We start from the raw sequence: 13,302 nt of genomic DNA, 5'->3' as shown, positions 1-13,302 counted from the left end.
GATGCGATGAGGAAATGCTCCTTTCACACACCGACTTTGCCACAGTTTTGACACAAATCTCCTAGCAAGCGCAGCTGGTGTCTTGGAGCTCCAGCTGACAAATGACTTTGCATAAATAATGCCTGAAAACAGTTGAGCATGAGCAATGCTATTTAATTGCATGTGGATTCAGGCATTTTAAATGTGACTGTTTTAATAAGGCACTCTTAAACTGCAGCAACGCTTAGCCAATTTTGTCAGACTCAAAAAGTTACCTTGCTATATCTTAAAACTGCTGGTTGGTTTATTCGTTATTACTACATATTTATCACATATGAGTTATGATTCACATATTCTTGTTTCTTTTTTTCTCAACTTCTTTGCTTCTGCAGTTATACTCTCTGCATTTGCATATTTGCAAATGTTTTAACATTTCTCACAAGCCACTAACTACAAGGTGCTCTCAAATCTGTGCATTCACATTCACCCTCCCATTCACAACAGCTTTGTTTGACAAAAATTCCTACTTATTAAGATGTCCCAGGTTTTATGCCAAGAAATTAATAGTATGGTGCATTTCTTTGAAAGATGTGTGTCTTTTCATAATTATGAAACACTCACCTTTGTTAGCTGAAACAGCCAACGTGGCAACTAGAAAGTGTTTTAAATGTCATAAAAATATTCCTGCCCTGAATCATTTTATGCAACATTTATCACATTTATAACATTTTGCTCATTATGAAACTTAATTAAGTTCATTTGACATGTTTATTCAGTGTGTAACAATTCAACAGAGTGGAAGACTAAAATATAGTGCACAGGAGACCAGAAAAATAATATAAAAAATCCAAACCTTTTAATACCCTCCCCATCATATTGTTTTAAGCTTACCAAACACTGCCAATAATATTTGATTGCACAAAGACCCCCCCCCCCCCCAGGATATTTTCTTCTACAGTATCAAAATGAAGAGCAGAGCTCTCAAATTCTACACTAGCATTTGAAAACTAAAAACACACAACAAACACCCCGGTATGATAGAGCACGTATTAGTGCTTTATTATGGCTTTATTATTTTTTCTTTTTATGGAGTACTATGGCAGACGATTGAAAGGTTTTGATATCGAGTCTCCTATGAAAAGAGATGACAACACGGGGGCAAAGTGCAGTTCATTTACTTCACAAATGGAAGCGGGAGATTAGACAATGCATGGACAAACCATCGAGCAAATTCCACAGTGCAAACAGTAATGTTCAGAGCTTCATGGCCTTTTAAATATGTCTGAGACACATGATGGTCCAAGTATGTCTGGGATAGCTGTGGTTAAATTGGAATAAAATGGGACCAGGAGGGGGTAATGAGAAACTCTGAGTTAATGAGAAGACGTACTAATGTGTCAACGCTTGACTTGGGGAGAATCAAATCAGACCTGCAGGCCATAGGGGAAATTTCCCAAGAAGGAAAAAAAAAACAGCCATTCATTCTGTGCCTGCATGTATCATTTTAGGTTTTTTTTCTCCCTCTCCTTCGAAGATGACCTACTTATGAAGCCAGCTCTGTATTGCTAAGTATTACCCATATCCACACATGTATATTGTCCATAAACAAGTTGCATACCATTCAATTACATGTTTAAAGTGTCTCATTATTGCTTCAGTTGTTATGCACCTTTTTATGGGTGACTGCAGACGCAACAAGGAAGCGTATCAACGGCGGAATTTGTAAGGAGGACAAACCAAGTTCCTCTCATGTCAGTGCTACTGCTCTTCAACATCACAACAGAACATACTTGAAATTCTAGACATGGCGCAGCGCCCTTTGATATGTAAATGTGCACCTTCATTGCACTGGCAGTGATACTGAATGAAGGAACTTTATTTATTTTTTCCTTGCCAATTGAACCTGTTATGTTCCAAGGGAATTTGTTAATTCAGAGCTGGGGACTAATCACAGCATCATAGTCTCACAGGTACAGTATTATCCTTCACACACGTTAAAAAGTCCTTACATCGACAGATTCCCATGTGTGAATACAGAACAATGGATGAGCTCGTTGACGATTTCTACTGAGATATTATAAGGGCAAGTCCAAAAAAAAAAGTAATTTACGTCTCACTTGGCACTCATTTCTGTTTCTACTCGCGCCTTCGCAGCTTTCTCTCTTAACAGCATAAAGTGTTAGTTGCAGCTGTTGTTGTTTTTTTGTTTTGTCTTGTTTTTTTTTACCTTGGTGGTTATTTTAGGGATGTGAGAGGCAGGATGATATGCATATTTAATAAGTTCACCGTTTGTTTGTGCATTCACTTCAGTATACTGTAACAATAGCAGAGTTCAATACTCTTCTTCAACTTCAGCTATGCTCACCTGCTAATGGGGGGGATAGTTTTCTGCCAAAAGCCGGGACTGTATCTAGTCTTTCCCACTGACGAATCATTATCACAGCACAGCAAGCCATTAGAGGGCTGATTTTATTTGTTTGTGCCGAATGCCTGTGTTACCTGAAGAGGGCCGAAGATTAAATGGGTGAAAAATCCAACAGTGTTGGTTAATCTGTGATGTGCAGAGCGGCTTTAAATCCGTTTAACCACAGTATTATATATTTACAATACTGCTTATGAATCACCAACCCCTCCAACCCCCTCGAGAGCAAATCAAAGTTAAGCCAAACATGCCCAGAATATTACACATTTCTAATAGCAGCCGCGTGAGCCAACATATTTCTCTGAATAGCAAAAGTGCGTGTTGTCTGGATGCTTATTTCTTGTGAGATCAATACCTTCCGAGCCTACATGACAGCCAGTCCAATAAGCTAAACACATTATTTGTTGGATACAAAGTCGCTTCAGATTCCACTGAGATTGTGAGATGAGCAGTTATGAGGCATGGTTTGTCGCCGGTTTAGTAGGGCTGTCTAAAATGAATGACACCTTCATGAAGTCACCGCAATCATTGACTGACAGTTCGGCGAAATTCGGCCATGCAGAAGAATACTTAAGCCCTGGGGCCACAATTGTGCTATCAGCAGTCAACTGACCACAGAGCACAAAGAGCTTATCATCAGTAGAGAAAAGCTTACATGCCCCAGAGAGCCATTTCATGTCCCTGTGAATACCAGGGGGTCCTAACACTGCGGAGAAGAGCTGCTCACTTTATTGTGCTGCCATCAGTCACATCGGTTTGTGTCCTTGGCTGCCTCGAAGCATCTCCATCCCCCCAGTGTTCACAACAGTGGAGTGCCATGTGAGAGCCTTGCCAGCAGCTCTGTCCACACTGCAGTTGAGTAGAGTGACTGTGAAAGACTCGCGCTGCCACTCTTAATAGGACAGGGTTAGCCATGAGATGAGCCCCGAGACACTAGTTTAATCTATAACACCCACGCCTCCCCAGGCCACCGGAGAGAGAAGGCACTTCATCGACTCCTAGCACCACCTCAGCCACCTCTTTGTCACTCTCTCTCCTCTTTTTCTCTTGTTGTACGTATTTGCTCACAGACGGCACATGCAAACACAGACGTGCACACACATTGCTCCCTGCTTGGCGTCTCGGCAAGGTGTTATTCGTGTGTTGGACACCTGAATCTCCCGCTGTGCTGACATATTGTTTCCTGCTTCCCCCCATCTCTGGACTCCTTTTACACCAGGCCTAAAATAACTCATTTCACCTCCTACTGGAACATTCGGCACGTTAATCAATAGATGAGTTTCAACTCTTGTCTTTGAGCAGGACTAGGTAGTATCATGCCACTCCGTGGTCTCTGTTTTTTGGGGGATTCTTTTTGGCGTGTATGTTTGTCTGTTTTTGTTTTTTATTTGTTTGTTTGTTTGTTTGTTTGTTGGGGGGGTACTGTAATTATCCTATACAAATATATAGGTTATGAGCATTATATGTTTCAGATGGTTTTACAATACAATGACATGTTATTTCAAGACATTTGAATGAATGTGCCTTTGTCTAATCAGTCTTCTTTGTTCTTTTGCATTCAACCAATATTCTTCACAGTTTTTGGTCCTTCAAGCAGCTTGTTCATTGTGTTTGTCGTTTGACCTTTTTTTTAAGCTAGTATCTCAGGGAGATTGAAAGGCGCTAACAGCATTCATGCTCTGAAATGATTACTGTTCAAACAGCACAGTAATGACATGTCTGATGAAGAAATTAGACTGCAGTCACTTTATGGCTTCATAAGTCCTTAATTGATGGCAGGAAGGCTGAAAAAAAAGGCTTCTTCTCTCAGTACAGTCAATTGACTACGGGGAAGTCTAAATATGGACATTTTGAGCAAAGGCAAACCAAGCAATCAGTCGAATTTGTTTTGCTCCCTATTGGTGGCACACTCTTTTCTTAAATGCCATGCAACACTATAACATTAATCACTTGAACATGCTGTTCTTTGGGAGCAGAAAAAACATGTCACCTTATGCAAGCTGGATGACTCATTGGCTGACTTTGACTGCTGCTTTATTAACTCAAAATCTTGAAAGACATTCTTTCTATTTACATTTAAATACATTAAATAATCCAGCTTGTACGCTAACATAGCATCTATAAGCAAGAGTGATGGAGTCTTGAATCTTATAGACTTCTTGTATGAAGTATTATCTCAGTTAAAACTTTTCAGATATGGTCTGAAATTTGCTTGTGACAGCATCAAGCATTGATGCAGATTTGTCAGCCCCAGAAAAGTGCTCTTTGATTTGGTAAGTTTGGACGCCAGTGAACTTACTTTCATGTTCAAGAAACCAGTCTGAGATCATTTGAGCTTACTTACAATGTGGCCATAAAGGGACAGACACAGTCAACAACAACAACCAGGGAAGCTGTGGTGTAGTGTTTAAATCATGCTGAATTTGTACTAAAAGTGTTCAAAGTGTGCAAATATTGCATCAACACCACCAGCAGCCTGTTGTTGGCAATATGGATCCCTATTTTCATGTTTTTTGCACCAAATTTTGACCCTAAATTTGACTGTCAGAGAAGACATTTTTTCAGTCCTCCGTACCATCCAGTTTTGGTGAGTTGTGGCAAATTGAAGGCTCAGTTTCCTGTAATTAGCTGACAGGAGTTGTACCTGGTGTAGGCTTCAGCTGTTCCATTCAATCTGCTTTGTGTTTTAAAGATGCTGTTCTGCAAATCTCGGTTGTAACAAGTGGTTATTTGATTATTAGCTCCAGGCAGTTTGTCCAGTCTCCACTGACCTCTGGAATTAGAAAATGATTATTACCCTGAGAACTCCCACCCACTCAATGTTTTTTCACAGTCTTTCAGATTCTCTGTAAACTGAAAGATTTTTGAATGGGAAATGCCTGTCTGATACCAAAAACCACAGCACATTCCCCTTTATTCCCTATCCCTATATCCCTGTTTCTCAGTTTGAACCTCAGCAGGTCATATTGACTTTGTCTACATGGCTAAATTTACTGAATTGTGGCGATGTGGTTGGTAACACAGTGGCTGGTGAGTATATGCTAAGTTTGAAACCTTCAAGCCATTTTTTTCTTTGTCAGATGTTTCAGCACCAAGGACAGAGTGACAAATGACACCTATGTTCACGGACTCTGTAAAACTAATTGTTTCTTTTATAGTAAGCACTAAACTTATTTCTATGTAAAGTGTACTTTTGCTATTGTTGCATGTATGTTTCTATAAATGTGGCACAATGCAGCACAGAATTTAAGCACAAATGCCTACAGCGTGGACACATTTTCTGTGTATTTGGTTTGTTTGAAAGTTGGTATTCTTAAGATGAAGCTTGTCTAAAAAGTGTCTAGTTTACGCTTTGTGCTGTTTATAAGTTTTCACTTTTTCTGTGCATTTTTTATGCAATGATCTTCCAACACTGCCTTGACAACCAACTTAAATATACTAACAATAATCTAACAATCCTAACTGATGACTTCAAAATCCATGGCAACCGATTTTTAATAGACTGGACCATTAAAGCTGAGGACAAATCTCTATACAATATGTATTTCATTAATCCATTTTCACCCTCATGTTTGTAGAGCTTCAGCGCAAAGGTGTTAGGCTTGCCACAGAGAATAATTGGAGTTCAACATCTTGTAGCATCAAACCACTGATTAATAAACTTACTCCACTCTTGCTAAGGAATAGCCAGACCATGAACATAAACTATAGAAAACCTTGACAACCAATCAAAAACGATGCCAGACATGACACCATTGTAACAAAATATCCAACAGCAGCTCAAAACACTGTAATATCCAAAGAACCATATCATATTTGTTTTATCTAATGATGTGTTAAATTTATTTATTTTATTTTATTTTGTCTGAACTGCCAGGCACTGGAGATGAAACATAGCCATTTGGCTAACTCTGGCATATTTACATTGATATGTTCAATAATATAGACTGCCCCTTTTAAATAAAAATATTTCAATTCAAATTTATTTAAAAAAGGAGATTTGCCAGTAGGATGCCCAGATACATGTAGGTGTAAGGCAAGATGGACTGGCATGGAAATGCTGTTATCATCTGAGGTTACAGGAAATCTGGCTGAGCTGTCCAGATTTTCCCTAGCATATTGCATACATATGTTCTAGATATATTATTTTACCAACCCCAGTTGTCTATATATACTCATGGTTAAGCTATAGATACAGCAGCTTGCAACTGAAGTCGTCTGTACTTCTCTACAGTGGTTTATGGACCACTGTCGCTCTCTGTGGTAATGGATTTGGAAGTGGTGCCAGAGGTTTGCAGCAAATGCTCTTTATTCAATGCACTGTGGCCGCTGGGGGCATTCAGTTTTTACAGGGAGGAGATAGTCCTGTATTAAAATAGATTCCCTGAATGTGAGCCAGCAAATATTGAGCCACACAAGCTGTCATTAAACAATGCTGTTCCTTTAGGCCTCGCACATTTCAATTACACATATCTGCCATCTTTTTTTCCCTCCCAGGAGAAGGCAAATAAACAGGCAAATGGACAAACAGCATTCAATCTGACTGAAAACTATTCTAGCGTCGTAACCCAAGGTTATCATGCAAGATCTCTCAATGTGTGGGTGTGCGAGTCTTCTCCATATACCTATAGTGATATTTGAACACACTGTGTGCCACTGCATGCTTTTCCATGTACAGTATGTCCCTCTGTATGCACACATTTGTCAGTACGTCTCTTTGGGAATTCATTGGTGGATTTACCTATTGTCTCCCATAATCTTATGCTTTGCAGATGGGATGTACAAATTCCCCCTATGCCTCTGTGCCTCTTTTTTACCTCTCTCCCTGTATTGGTAGACTGGGAAACAGATGATCATCCTTTGAACCCAACACTCAGCCTGATCCTCTTATCATAGCCAACCTTCCTGAGTCTTTAATTTGAGGTCTGCCAAACTCTGCTCTGTGCACAATGTGGCTCTTGTCTCTACCCCACTGTTTTTAATGTGTGTGAGAGGAAGGGAAGTAAAAAAAAAAAGACAAGAAAGACAGAGAGGGAGGGGAAACGGTAGAGTGAGGGGTGATCTGTGCACATTTGCACACCTGTCTCTAGGGATAGTCTATCAACCTGAAAAAAGACAAGTCCGTAGGCAGGTCAGTATTCTGGGGAACACACTGAACAACTCTTAAAGGCTTCATCTCTGGCTACCTGCTTCCCACGCCTTTCCAAGGCAATGCTCATTCTTCCTCTTTTCTCTTTCTCACTCCTGCTAATATCGTAATACCAGATGGGACGGAGCACGTGTTGTTTGGCAAATTACCCTGTGGGGGGTCTGGTCAGTTAGAGGGGCTCAGAATGCCTCCCTTCAATGCTGGCTTTGTACAGAACCATGCTACTGTAGGGGATACATCACAATGCTGCATTGTTGTTATGGCAGCATATCAAACATGGGAAGTAAAACAATAGCAGGAAAGATGCATCCCTGCCATCCATCGAGGCTATGCCTGATGTAAACAAATAACTGTCTTCATTTACATTATAATTGCCTCCTGTTTCATTCTGTTTTTCCATTACTGTCAATGAGAAGGTCACGATATAATGATCTACAGCTATGACTATATCCACTATTCGCTTTCAGTGTACAGACGCGTGCCTATGATCTACACACACTGGTTTGCACATGTTCATGCACACACGTATAGAGCATACTGAGGGAGCTCTTACACTAAGCAGTGAATCAATTACTCACTCAGCTGCATATTTTTGGAGGATCAAAGGATCACACACCTTTGTGTAGTCGTGTGCTGGGGCATGTACTAAAAATGTACCAGTTAACGAATACCTCAGTCTGATAGATCAGAAAAACAAATGCAGATTCGCATTCCCCCAAAGAAAATTTTAGACACTTACATCAGAAAAAGCCTGAAAGGCACAAAATACAGACAGAATTGGCTGCACCTTTTTTTCAAATACTTCTGCAATCAGATGAAATAAATGCTCCGTCCCTGAATAAAATGAGAGACAAAAACGGATCTGTTGTAACTCCTTAGCAGTGATTTTTTTTTAGTGAAGAAAGCAAGTTTTAATGTGAAACCCACTTCTTTAACTTCTACAAGTGATTTTTCATGTGAAGGAAGACTCTTTTTATACACAATTACACACAACCAAAAATAATTACGAGACAAGAAAAATTTAATGACATCAAATGAAATTAAAATTAAATGTTGCTGTTAAATAAGTATTTAAAAAGAAACAAAAAAACAGAAAAAGTTGTGGCTTATCGATTACATATGTTCCAACACATTTAAATGTTTTCTATAAAAGCATGCTAAGCATAATCTTTAGTCACTGACATTTATATTGTCTTCTTTTCCACAATGCTGACATTTTCTGGCTTTTTCATCATGCAAATGTAGCTTTCCTTTGCACTTTTTTCCCCCCTTTTCTCTTGAATCTCAATACCACTGATAGAAAATGCCATTTAAACTCACCACAGGGGTCTGCTGCATCCTGCTAAAGTGAAATACGCAAAAGAATACGAAGGTATCAGTGTAACAATAGACTTGTGTCAGCTGCTAAGTGATTGAGAGCTGATATTTCTGCATGTTTCTTTGTCCATGCGTTAGAGAGAAAGCGAGAATGCATGAAAAACTTTATATGAGTGCGTCTGTGTAGTTTCTTGTGTGGGTAATTTTAACTTTTACACCTTCACATTATTTGTTCTCTATTGTTACATGACACTTTCTGAGATAGTGAGCCAAACATTTGCCAGCTGTTCCAGTGATACTGGCATGATGGCAGAATTGTGGAAGCGTGAGCATTTCTGTTTATTATTTATTGTGTTATGGCTCCAAATGGCAATGAAAGGTATGAGTTTGTGCACTGCTGAAAACAACATATTGCACAGTATTAGTTAGGCCTGTAATGCTTGATGCTTTCATAAAACAAAACAGAGTGGAGAGGCAAACAAATCAACATCAGGAAGCTCGTGTTTCTGTGTACATAGGCACTTTGACTTTGATTTTGATTAATATGGCCCGATGAAGGCAAAAAATCAATCCAGTGGTAATTAAAGTTATATAAAATTCTATTAATGCACTTTTTTGTGATGCATGCCATCATTCTAAAAGCTGTACCTTTTAAGAGATGGCCGGTGAAACCTTAATGAGACTGCAATGTGACTCTTCTCTGCCCATGCAGCACTCACCCACCCACGGCAATTGACTTGAATGCTTTCAATGTCCAAAGAGAAATATCATCCTTTTGCTGTGGGTGTAAGAGTGACATTATGTCTATTTATGTGTGTTAACATACGTTGTTAACCAGATTTATCACAAAGAAAGGGTCACAACAGAACAGAGCATAAATGATTTTAATGAGGATATTCTGACTTGAAGAAATTTAGAGGTTTGCTTTTTTGTGTCACAGCTCTTTGTCTAAATCTAAAATTGGATTTTTCTCTCTACAGATAACACAGAATGGCTGAAAAAGCAAAGAATCAAGGTGCTGGAATGACCAAGACAAAGTCCAGAACTCAGCCTGATTGAAACACTTTGCTGGGACCTTGCTTTTGGTTCCTTGCTGGAACCAAAATTCCTCCACAAAGATGTGACGAGACTGATAAAGTCATAGAAAAAAATGATTACTTCAAGTTATTGCCGCTAAAGGTGGTTCTACAAGCTGTTGAATCATGAGGTGTACTCAGGCGTTAAAGTGGACCAGCAGAATCCGGTACAGCGTTCCTGCACCTTGAATTAATGAACATTTAAATCTGATAGACAGGTTAATGCATATTATTGCTGAATGAGTTCATTTTTGTGTCCTGCAGCCTGTGTCCTGTAGCTGGCTGTTGCTTTCAGTAATGGCACGAAGACACTTATTCAGCAATGAGAAAATAATGAAAAGACCTGGTCACACTCTTTTTTTTCTTCTCATCTTTGTGATGTATTTAAGGTGCAGATGTAAATACACTCGATCACTATACAGCATCTAGCTAACACCACAGAAGTGGAATGAAAGTAAATGAGAGTAAAGGAGGTAAATTCAAATGTAACTTTTCAACCTGTTTAAAAATGACAAAAAAAAAAAAACACAAAAATGTTTCTGCACAGTTCTGCTTATTTTTTTAAAGGGTTTTAAAATCAGACACTGGACAATTGATGTATACTAATTTTGTGTTATTCAAATCCAAAAAATTGCAATGGATATTGGAGTAGCAGCACAGGTCACATTTTATTTTGGTGGTCTTGAGCAATACTTCTGATGGTCTTTCAAAGTTTCCCTTTGGACATTGGCTGCTTCTTCATTTGCTTTCAGTACTTCTACCTGACTGTTTACAGAGGAATGTTTATTTTGGTTTCTTAAGCCACTTACCACTTATATTCAAGTATAAAAGAGGCACCTCATTGGATAAACCAGTGTTGTCTCTATACATAACAAGCAACTTTGTAAAGACTTAAATTAAATCATGCCAAATTTGCAACTTGCTCCCTGTTACAAAAACACATCATTTGTTCTCATGTTTTGTTGGATTTATGATACATTCTGTCATAGTTTTGCATTTCAGCCAGTGGTGTTATGGATCTAGGAAAAATGAATGGAACTACAAACGTAGGTTTTAATTTACCATGTAATGCAATGTGGAAAGCATCTGGTTGGCAACACCTTGATTTTTCAGCATGGCAATGATTCTAAACACACTGCCAATTCAGTCGAACTATACCTGCACAGAAAACCCCACAATGGTAAGCTTTTGGTCATGGATTGGCCAACACAGAGCCCGTATCTCAACATTAATGTAGCAATGTGAGATCATCATGACCAACATCCAAAGAAAAGCTTTGAATGTCCTTCAAAAACTAGTTACTAGTCCATGACAAGAAAACTTCAGGTTCAGACTATCTTAAAAAGCAAAAAGCAAAATTACATAATTTCCTTCATTAGGGATTAAGAAAGTATTCTGATTCTGATTCAAAGCTGGTCATGGGAAATACTGACTTTCATACCACAGAGTATCAGGACCACATTAAGAAAAAAATATATACATTATTAATCATTTTGAGAATAAAGTCAAAATTCTATTTCAGGAAAAAAGTTGAAATGTGAAGATTCCTGTTGTGGTTTTAAGAAAAAAACCTGCAGCTGTTATGCTCTATACAAAGTGCCCTCTGTAGTGAAATCAATTACACTTACAGTTACAAGGAAATTATCCCTCTTTTAGCACATAAATACTATGTGGTGATAATTATAAGGACGTTGAAAAAACGGTGCAGAAATCTGCATCTGCTCAGAACAAAAAAAGCACACAAACTCTGAGTTAGCCAGATTTGTACAAAGCAAAATGGCTGGCAATGGATAAATGCAAGGAAACAATGGTTACACTCTTCTGCAATAAAGAGAATGTATGTTGTATCACACAGCACGACAGTGCCAAGGCATTTTGCATTTTGTTCTTAATGTGGCCCTAACACTCCTTTGTACTTTCAAGCTAATCAGACTTGTACAAACTCTGTTTTCCCCTAACATAGTGTGTCTCCATGTATGCACATTTCAATAAATCACTGAACTTATTCCCCATTTCCATTCCCCGTAGGTGGCTGAAGACTTTTGCACAGCACTGTCTATACATATTTAAATGTAATAATGGATTGCATAATCAGTCTTAATATAGCTTCATTTTAGCAGATTAGAAGTGATTGCGCTGGCTGGACCATTCTATTTCTCTCTCTAATTTTAGTCTGTGGCTGTAATGGCCTTTTTTCACCTCTTGCAGTTACAGGCCCCCCTCGAAAATGTGATGACAGATCTCAGTGGGTTTATCCTAGGAGTAATACATTTCACTAATATCACTATGTGCCACTTACCATTTTGTGAAGTGATATCATGGCCACTCTAATGCTGTGTGTGGTGAAAGAAGTTGGTATTAAATGAGATACTTTTGCTCTGTGGTTCAAAACAGCCAGCAACCAAGACCTCTCGCTGTGGGTCACAATGCTCTCGATGTATTAATCCATTTACCAGAAAGAACATATGGCATACTAAATGAGCCTTGACGTGCTGAGTGAATGCTTTATATAGCACAGGCGCTCAGAGAGAGTTATGCCATGTCTCCGTGCTGTGCTTTAAGGCATGGACAGCAAGGACTCAAGCAGAGAGCAACATCTCACAACTGAGAGATCACAGGTGTGGCCCTTGCATCTGCCTAGTCCAGCATTATACAACATAACATAAAGAGGGACTACCTGAACATTTTCACTTATTTGAATATTGTTGCTATGGCCTAAAAATGCTACAAAAACCTTTTGCAGTGCTCAAAACTCATAATCACACTACTAAAAATATTATCCATGTGGACATCCTGGGTGTAAAGATAACAAAAAACAATGCATGATGGCAGTAACGCGTTATTTGTAACGCGTTACTGTAATCTGATTACTTTTTTCAAGTAACGAGTAAAGTAAGGGATTACTATTGCAAAAACGGTAATTAGATTACCGTTACTTTCCCATAGGAATGCTGCGTTACTGCGTTACTAAAACCGTGATTTTTTTGCGAGAATGTCTCATGACAGTGACGTAAGCGAGTGCGCCGTTAGTGACAACAGCTGTGTGCAGATCAACAATGGATAATATATCGAGTGCGGAGAGAGTATGAGCGTGCAGCGTTTAAAGCGTGGAAGTACTGACCTTACTTTGAGTTTGATTCCATAAAAAGTGACAAAAACATTAGCGTCCGTTGTGCGTGGGAAGAAAACTTCTTTTTACAGCGAAAAAAAAGCCCTAAACAAGCACCGAGTGCACAAGGATATAATGGGAAATTCACTCGCGGATTCTTCCACTCACCGCTGCGGCACACCTGCACCAGGGGAAACCTCCGCCTCCCCACTCCTGCTTTACAGGTGAAAATAGAGCAAAAGGACCGCTG

The 13,302-nt window shown here is 39.1% G+C and overlaps 1 protein-coding gene across 1 annotated transcript in view; it reads right to left on the bottom strand.

The window, feature by feature from the left end:
• Window positions 1-13,302, bottom strand: part of LOC146567096 (cadherin-12-like) — a 100,642-nt gene that overhangs the window by 25,195 nt on the left and 62,145 nt on the right. The gene's annotated exons all lie outside the window — the stretch shown is intronic.

Source organism: Mchenga conophoros, linkage group LG9 (genome assembly GCF_057382185.1).
Source record: "Mchenga conophoros isolate Kocher_MC1m ecotype Shallow Benthic linkage group LG9, M_conophoros_male_GT1.1, whole genome shotgun sequence".
Lineage (NCBI taxonomy): Eukaryota > Metazoa > Chordata > Actinopteri > Cichliformes > Cichlidae > Mchenga > Mchenga conophoros.
Note: the sequence above shows the minus strand (reverse complement) of the source record. Positions and strands in the feature narration are given on the sequence as shown.